General features: G+C 39.5%; 1 pseudogene; it reads left to right on the top strand.

Moving 5' to 3' along the window:
• The first annotated feature begins 394 nt into the window (after positions 1-394).
• Positions 395-8,529, top strand: LOC105049905 (protein TIC 55, chloroplastic-like; annotated as a pseudogene).
• Positions 8,530-9,293: the final 764 nt, after the last annotated feature.

The raw sequence follows: 9,293 nt of genomic DNA, 5'->3' as shown, positions 1-9,293 counted from the left end.
TTCGGGAGCCAGGTGGAGCCCAGAGCGAGGTGGAGCTCCAAGAGATGGATCGGGAATGAGACAGGAGACTCGGAAGGACGAGAGGCGACGTCGCAAAGTAAGATTCCTTTTGCCGTAGGATGATGCCCCGAGCAGGTCTCAGATCAGGAGGAGCACAGCATACGATGGAGATGGGATCGAGTAGCCTGGCTCGACTCCCATGTTTGTCCATCCATGATCAGCAGACGATTGCCCCAGGGTATGGGGGCGAAGTTTGGAGGAGGTCGAATATCGAGTCGAGGTGGAGATTGTTAGGATTTAACACCTCAAGATTCAGCCTACATTGAGCCCACAGCGAGGTTCGCAATGAAAAATAGAGTCCAACAAGATCAAGATCACCCCAAACGGAGCTCAGATGGAGGAGATACAAATTTTTGAAGTCGACACGAGATCCAAGGCAGCGGAGGACCTCCGACGGTCGGCGGCGGGCCGGCAGAGCAATGGCAGCACATCTGCAGGCGGCGGCTCACGGCCCAGGCGGGGCCAACGTGCGGGACGTGCGGCCCAGGCCTGCAGCCCAGGTGGGCAGGCGGCCCAGTCGAGCGCGCGGCCCAAGCGGGCACGCGGCCTAGCCCATGCGCGGGCCCGCACGTGGGTGCGGCCCAGGCTCGCGCACGCGCACGCGGGCCGACCTAGGCCCAGGCAAGGTGCCTGGGCCTGTACCTCAATCCATCGTGGACCGGACAGTCCACGACTGGGCCTGTGGACTGCGTGGGCATTTTTCATACGTTTCTCGTGGTCCACGATGCTATTCTGTGGACCGATCGCGATCGGACGGCCTAGGGAGTTTTTGGTCTTGATCCGACGGTTCAGAGGCTTGATTTGGCTTGTTTAGGAGACCTAAACCTAATCTAATTAAGTTTAAACCCTTGTTTAAGGCCTTTAAAAGGCCTGTGCCTCAACAGAGAAAGGTGTGGTTCGATTTTTGCTGAGGGCGCCGTACGGAACCTGAGAAGAGAAAAAAGAGAGGCGTGAGGCTGCTGAGAGAGAAGGAGCAGAGCTCCTGGATAGCAGACGCCAGGCACTTCACGGGTTCAGGAGGGTCTTCCAAGAGAGAGAGCTTTTGTGAGGAAAACTTCAGGTGAGAGAGAAATTATGTGTACAAGGGTTGAGGGTGAGATCTCCTCTTGTAAAATTTTTTTTTCATAGTGAAGTTTGCATGTCCCGTAGAGGCGAGCCCTTTTGTGGCTGATCCACATATTTTGATTGTTTTGTTTTATTTCTTCTTTCTTCCTGCTGCATCACATGGTACTGAAAAGGTCTTGAGAGGTGGTGTCCTGGTCAGATATCCATCCAACAAACTTTAAATCCATGAACAAGTTTTCAAGTAGAAAGAAAGATTCTTCCAACAAAAGAAAAAGAGAGAAGTCCAAGGAAAATGGTAATAAAAAAAAAGATCCTTGCTTTGTTTGTGGCAAATTAGGCTATTTGGCTAGCGTTTGCCGTTATTGCAAAGGATAAAAAAAAAATGGCCAATGTAATAGAGGATAATGAGATAGTTGCTATGACTACTAAAATTCTCATGATCAACATAGAAGGCTGGTGAATTGATTCTGAAGCAACTTGCCACACAACTCCATATAGAAATCTTTTTCAAGACCTATGAAGCTTTAAACGGTGAAAAATCAGTATTCATGGATAATTTTTCCTCATGCACTGTCAGAGAAAAAGGGACTGTACAAATTCCTCTTTACTTCTGAAAAGTATGTTCTTACTCTTAGGAATATTTATCATATTCTTAGGCTTAGGAAGAGCCTTATTTATGTCAAGAAACTTCATGATCATGGGTTTAAAGTTGTATTTGATTTCCAAAAAGTGATTATCTCTGAATAGGGATCCTTTGTTGGGAAAGGCTATGCCAAAGATGATATGTACTTGCTTAGTATTGATTAAGGCTGGAACTGGACCGAGCTAGGCTGGGCCATATCCCTACCCGAGCCCAGTCTTAGAAAATTTTTCGGCTTAGGCCCTATTATTTTGGAAAAAAATGAGTCCGAGCCCGGCCCGAGCCCAAGTCAAGCTCGAGCCCGATTGGGCCAACCCGAGCCCGATTGCACCAACTCCCCTCCTCCATGTCTCCTCCATCCTCCAGCCATGCTCGCATGGCCGCCGTCGCATCCACCTGCTACCGCTAGAGTGCTCACTTGCTGCTATCACGTCCACCCATCGGCAGTGTAGGAGGAGGAGGAGACGGCGGCCGCGGTGGTGGCGGCCATGTACTAAACACCGGGGCCGAGCGGAGTAGGAGGGAGATCAATGACAGACTGGAATACCTTGATGCGAGAGGGATCGATGGCGACGTTTTGGCTGGTCTCCTTGGCGAGGAGGTAGGCTTCATCATCGACGATGGTGCAGAGAGCAGAGATGGCCTCGATGGCAGTCTAGAGGCAGCGGAGGAAGGGGGAGACGATGATGCAGTGGATGGAGAAGCCGAGGGCCCTCGGTCTCTTCTCAGGAGGAGGAGGCTTCGTCGCCATTGGAAGTTTTGGCCGGTGGGTTGCTTCATCACCATCATGTGGAAGTCCATAGAGGAGGAGGAGGAGATCTGGAGGGAGAAAACTCTCAAAGGGTTGTGAGAAACAGGACGCATCGGGCCACCCGCCACTAAGTTCGCATGAACCAGAGCAAATCTTGAAGCATATGCACGGTGGATAGTGGGTAATTAAGACTTCAAGCCCAAGTCCAACTCTTAATCGGTCTGGATTTCGGGTACGGGCTCTGACTGGGCACGGGCTCTGGCCGGGCCCGGGCCAAGCCAAAGGTCTACCCGAGCCTAGCCCGAAAGAAAACGGGCCCTAATTTTTGGCCCGAGCCTGGCCTGAATGATTTCGGACCGAGCTCAAAGTTTGACTCGAAGCCGACCCGGCCCGATGGGGCTTAGACCGGCCCGAGCACACTTCCAACCCTAGTATTGATAAAGAGACTTCTATTTCTGCTTATATTGTTGGTGATTTAAATCATATTTGGCATTATAGATTAGGACATATTAGTAGAAATACTATGCGTCATATGATATCGTATGATTATATTCCTAAACAAAGTTCTGTTGTAACTATATATAAATTTGTGTGAATATTGTGCACAAGCGAAAATAGCAAAAACACCTTTGAAACCCGTCACAAGAACTACTTCACTTTTATAACTTATTCTTTTGGATTTATATGATAATAGAGAGCATTTGACTAGAGGTGGTAAATGCTATTTTATAACATTCATTGATGACCTTCCAAAATATACTTATATATATTTGTTAAAAACTAAAAATGAGGTTTTTGAAAAATTTAAATTTTTCAAAGAAGATATTGAAAATAGGATTGGTAGAATGATTAAGAGACTAAGATCTGATAAAGGTGAAAATTTTCATTCTTTAAAATTTATATCCTTTTGCAAACAATATGGCATTATTAGAGAAGTATCTACACCAAATTCTTTATCCCAAAATGGTATAGTAAAAAGAAAAAATAGATCCTTATTAAAGATAGTAAGCACCATGCTCATTCATTCTAACATGTCTACGAGTTTTTGGGATGAAGCTTTACACACAACATGTCATATTTCAAATAAAATTTTGCATAAAAATCAAGATAAAACTCCTTTTGAATTTCTTAATAATAAAAAACTAAAAATTGACTATTTCAAAGTTTGGTGCTGCATTGCATGTCTTAGATTTTATTCAAAAGAGATCAAAATTTGGTAGTAAAGCTATTAAATCTATATTTTTGAGTTATGCATTGCTTAGTAAAGTTTATAGATTTTTTAATTGGTGTAGCAATACAATATTTGAATTCGTTCATGCTATTTATTTTGAGCATCTAACCATTAAGGATGCAAATAAACCTGATATGGAAAAAGACTTATCAAAAGAATTAGAACTTAACTAAGAAATAATTTTCAAAAATTCTAATCTCATAGACATTGTTTCAAGTAAGAGAGATTCAGATGAAAAAGAGAGTGATCAAGTGAAGAACATTCTAATGTTAATGAAAGAGAGTTTGAGCCTTTTGAGATAATAAGATCTGAATTTGAGTTAAGAAGAAGCAAAATATGGAGAATTGAATAGGATTTGGGACCAGACATGTTTACTTAATTGAAAATAATCCCAAAATTTTTCAAGAGGCTATGTCTTTGCCTGATGCAAATCTTTGAAAGATGGCTATGGATGATGAAATCAAATCCATAAATGGTAATAAAATATGGACTCTAATGGATCTTCCTCCTAATACTAAACCAATTGGTTGCAAATGGATATTAAGAAAAAAGTTAAAACTAGATGGTAGCATTGATAAATATAAAGTTAGGTTAGTTGCTAAAAGATATAGTCAAAAATTGAATATTGATTACTTTGAAACTTTCTCTCTGTTACTAAATTTATTTATATTAGAATTATGTTTGTTGTCGTTTGTACATATAATCTTGTTGTTCATCAAATGGATATTAAAATTATTTTTTTAAATGATAAATTAGGTGAAAAAATTTATATTTACCAACCCGAGGGGTACCTTGTTAAAGGTCAAGAGGATAAAGTTTGCAAATTGAATAAATCTTTGTATGGACTTAAACAAGCCCCTAGGCAATGGTATAAAAAGTTTAAGAAGGAAATTAAGAAAATTAGTTTTAAGAGAGGTAAAGTTGAAAATTGTGTTTGTTAAATGTATTAATGATTATAAAGTTTTGATTACTTTTTTGTTGATGATTTACTTGTTATGGTTCCAATATAGAATGTGTTAATGAAACAAAAAGTTTTTTTAACTCAAGCTTTTGATATAAAAGATTTAGGACCCATGGATATGATTTTAGATGTTAAGGTTATTAAGAGGGATAATGAATTTATTTTGACCCAATCTCATTATATTGAAAAAATATTTAAAAAATTAATTATTTTGATTATAAATCTAGTAAAACACCTAGAGGTCCGCATTGCAAGCTTTTACCTAATAATGATGAACCTGTTAATCAAGAACAATATGCTCAGATTATTGGTAATTTAATATATGTAATGAATTATACTAGACCTAATATTACATTTGCTGTTAGCATGCTAAGTAAATTTACAAGTAATACTGGTCATTAACATTGGAAAAAAATTGAAAGAGTTATGAGATATTTGAAGCATACCTTGAATTATGGTTTGCATTATAAATGTTCTACTCATGTCTTGAAATGTTATAGTGATGCTAATTAGGGTAGTGATAGAATAACTTCTAAATCAACCAGTGGTTGGTTATTTACATTAAGTGATGCTATTGTTGCATGGGCTTCTAAGAAACAATCATGTGTTGCATTATCTTCTATGGAATCTAAATTTATTGCTATGTCTCTTGCAAGTAAAGATGTTCTATGCATTAAGTGTTTTATGAGATGCAAATCTTTCATTGTTGTATCGAATGGACCTATAACAATGTACTATGATAATCAAGCCGTAATTCACAACACCAAAAATAAAAGAATGTCAAGTAATAGCAAGTATATTGCTATGCGTTATAATCATATTAGAAGTGTTGTGAAATAGGGTAAGATAGCACTTGAGTACTTACCTAGCTACTAATCAAATGCTTGCAGACCCTCTCACAAAACCTTTATCTGGTGAAAAGATATCATGCAAATGTTAACACTTATCTACAGTTCAAGAGACAAATAATTTTAGGCCCTTTTTGCTTAATCTATGTTGACATGCAAATGTTATATTTGTTAACTAGGAGAACAAACCAACATTCATATGCCAGGTGAGAACATTTTTGAAAAACAAATTTTACTATGAGGATATCATGTTCTAGGAAACCGATTTAGAACCATGCTACCTAACTAGCATATGAAGTTACCATAAGACAAAAGCTACTAGATATGATGATTATGTTGAGTATGTTATTTTTCTGTCAGTATGCTGTTTTTGGAGGAGGAACATGAGGGAGTAGATGTTATTTAGCTTTGTTAATTATATCACCCTTTTCAAACCAAACACTTATTGGAGTACTAGGGTTAAATCACTTTCTCAGGAGGGGGTATTTTCGAAAAGTCGGTATACAACTTTTTGCCTTCCAAACCCATTTATCTTACGTAACCCAGGAATAAATTTATCCCCACATAGGGTAGGGTAATTTATTCTAGGATAAAGAGGGGTAGGAGTTAGCTAAGTAGCTAAACCATTTACTTTAACTTTTTCCGCTTCCAAACGCAACTTTATTGTCAGGCACCTCCTCTGTCTGGATATTACATTGCAATTTAATTGGATTTTTTAAAGGAAAAAAAAAAAGCCTGATGTATGATTGAATTTTCCTCAGATTAAGGAAAAAAAAACCCTGAAGATTGGAATGCCTATACCATGACTGGCAATTTGGAGATGATGGTAAATGTTTGAAGATACCTCAGGTCCACATACATTCCCGTTGTTCAGATTTCAATTCAACATTTCCTTCTTATTTTCTTTGTCTTGTTTATATAATGGTGCCTACCAACAGCATTCTACTAATCATTTAGTTTTAACGCATAAGAAGAGTGAGACATTTTGTGAAAAATTGAGTTATTTTTCTTCATTTATTTTGTAGCTTCCAGTTGAGGCACGGATTCCTCGCTCTGCTTGTGCAAAGACTTATGAGGAAAGAGTCCCTCAGGGAGTTGTATGGTTTATGGATGTCAGATTAAGAGCTCTCCAAATATTGATGAGTTACCCTGGTTTGAGCACCATGCAAGGACTGGCTTCCAGGAGCTTCCTTTGGACCACTCAATACTTCTTGAGAACCTCATGGACCCTGCACGTCCCTATCTCACATGATTTAAACAGACTTGTATTCAAAAAGGGAAGATGCCCAGCTACTGATATTTGAGGGAGAACGGATTTTTTATGGTACTTAAAAAATGAAAGTACCGCAGGATGCTATACATGCTTCGAAAATATTCATCATCAAAAGATAGAATGGCCGCGTGCGTTAAAATACTAAGAAAAAAAAATGAATAAATCTCAAGAATATTTGAATAGTTTAGATAAACATCACATAATCATTTTTTTTTTTTATGGATGTCTCAATATATACACAACATCACGCGGTACTAGGGAACAGAGCGCAATGATAGGGACTTTGCTGGATGGTGGCATAAATCTAAGGAATCAGCCATGACTAATTTCCTACGTTTTGAAGCCCCTTGTGTTCTTCAAAACGACAATGAGTACATCGACAAAGAAAGGCAACAAACAATATGTCGCGGCTCTCTTCCTTTGTCGTCCTACCGGACAAGGGAGGTCCATAATAAGGTTTGGGACCTCATTCAGATCTCCCATAGTGAGATTGCTTCCAAAATAGTTCTTCCACCAGAACATATGCAAGGTCTTCGAACAGGATATGGGTATCCTTTCATCTCAGATTAACGAAGTTCTTATGAAGGAGAAGGCACCCACTAGAAGATTATACCTTAATCTTGGTTCTAGTGACACTTGGGTTACAGAATATAGGAAGTGGAAGGATAAAGTGGGCCGTGGAATGCCTTATTATTTTGGATATAATTCTTCCCTTCCGCACCGAGACGCTGCAATTGTGGAGCATTACCCTACTGAGTTAGTTGCAATAATTTCAGCTCCCGTGCCTGCTAAGGGTGGAATTGGAAACATTTGTACTCTGAACCCAATCGGACACAGTCCATTGCAAGGATTGTAGAAATGCTGTGAAAGCTTTCCGAGCTTAAAGGAATGCTTTTCTCATTTTGGCCATTGCTTCTGTCTCATTGGTGATTGTAGCTTCAAGAAGACAGTGGAAGGCTTTCTTTTTGGCTTTGACAACATTGTTTCGGTCTGGAGCTTATGTCTGTTCCTTACTTTCCCTAATGATGAAAAACTTTACCTGAAATCACAGGAGATTGTGAGTATAAGATATTGTGCATAATCCCACAGAAGCTGTAAATTTACTCCTTATTCCATAACCGTATTGGTTATGTATGCAGTTGGTTGTCGCTACTTTTGATTTTTTTTTATTTTTTTTAATTTAATTATATTTGTGTGATCTTGGTTGTCAAAATCCCTGTCTACCTTTTCTTTTTAATTTAATTTAATCATATTTGTGTGATCTTGGTTGTGGCATCTTGAAGCTCCTCAACCATTATTTATTAGTTATTAAATTATTCATCACCTATTTTTTATGGTTTCACGCTGTCCCCTGAACTTATCCCATAGATTGTGTTTGATAGCTGGCCATCTATCCAAATTACTGGCAACTTAATATGGTAATCTGGATTAGTGCGTTTGGTATGCTTTTTGGATGGTAATCGAGATTGCCTCTCATGAGGCAATCTGGATTACCTTGGAGAAGAGTGGCTATCCATATTATCACTTTTTTGATAATGTTGCAGAAAAAATTTTGGAAAAAATTATCCTTAAAAAAAATCACACAAAAGAGGTGTTTGGTAATATGTAATCCTGACGGGATTACATGTAATGTTGCAACAGGTAATCAGATTATACTATTTGTTTCGTTATTTTCACAGGTAATGCTGCATTATATGTAATACATGTAATACAGCATTACCTCAAAAAAAGATAATCTGATTGTCTAGAGGGAGGTGGCTATGTGTTTACGTGTAATCTTACAATCCTGTAATCTTTTAACCAGATAACTTCAGGACCAAAATATTTTCATCAAAATAAATTATAGGTAATTCTAGTTGGTAAAAATAGAAAAGAAAACATAATGGATGATATCACGAAAAAAGATTGGCCTCAAACTTAAATTGTCCCTCTAAAAAATAGACAATAATCAATAAGTAAGGATGAAGGTACTTTAGAAAAATTAGTTTATATTTTATATAATCTAAATTATATACCAAACAATGCAATGTAGAATTCTCTATAATTTTTGTTGGGTATAAAATACCCTCGGCCGAAGTTCTTGGCGGGATTGACCCTCGCAAGTCTCTTCCGACTTTCGACTGCTGTTGGTGAACTCCCATCGCTCCAACCGGACTCCTACAGGAGCCGGGCTCCGTCCTCGACTCCAACGGCTGCGGACAGACTTCGTTCGGACTCCTACGGGAGCCGGACTCCGCCCACGACTTCAACCGCAAGGAAGACTCTGCCCGGACTCCTACGGGAGCCGGGCTCCGTCACCAACTTCAACTGCTGGTAAGCTCCGTCCGGACTCATAAGGGAGCCGGACTTCGCACCTGACTTTAATTGCAGGAAGACTTCGCCCGGACTCCTACGGGAGCCGGGCTCCGTCCACAACTTCAACCGCAAGGAAGACTCCGCCCGGACTCCTACGGGAGCCGAGCTC

Source organism: Elaeis guineensis, chromosome 8, assembly GCF_000442705.2.
Source record: "Elaeis guineensis isolate ETL-2024a chromosome 8, EG11, whole genome shotgun sequence".
Classification (NCBI taxonomy): Eukaryota; Viridiplantae; Streptophyta; class Magnoliopsida; order Arecales; family Arecaceae; genus Elaeis; species Elaeis guineensis.
This window is presented reverse-complemented; position numbering and strand designations above follow the sequence as displayed.